The 227-nt window shown below is 69.6% G+C and overlaps 1 protein-coding gene across 1 annotated transcript in view; it reads right to left on the bottom strand.

Moving 5' to 3' along the window:
• Positions 1–227, bottom strand: part of ETH_00043260 (uncharacterized protein) — a gene marked incomplete at both ends in the record, with an annotated part of 5,470 nt that overhangs the window by 3,036 nt on the left and 2,207 nt on the right. The window lies entirely within an intron of this gene.

Below are 227 nucleotides of genomic sequence, written 5' to 3'. Positions count from 1 at the left end.
CCAGGGGCCCCCCAAGGGGTGGGGGGCCCATGGGGGGGGCCCCCAGCGGGGGGGGCCCCAGTGGGGGGGGCCCCAGCAGGGGGGCCCCCAAGGGGGGGCCCCCAAGGGGAGGGGGCCCCATAGGGGGGCCCCTCGGTGAGGGTTTATTTAGAATAGAAACAGCAGCAGCAGCAACAGGAGACACAAGAGAAGGAAGGGGACGAGAAGAAGCAAAAAGATATGGGGGG

Source organism: Eimeria tenella, genomic scaffold, assembly GCF_000499545.2.
Source record: "Eimeria tenella Houghton genomic scaffold, Eth_scaff2612, whole genome shotgun sequence".
Classification (NCBI taxonomy): Eukaryota; Apicomplexa; class Conoidasida; order Eucoccidiorida; family Eimeriidae; genus Eimeria; species Eimeria tenella.
This window is presented reverse-complemented; position numbering and strand designations above follow the sequence as displayed.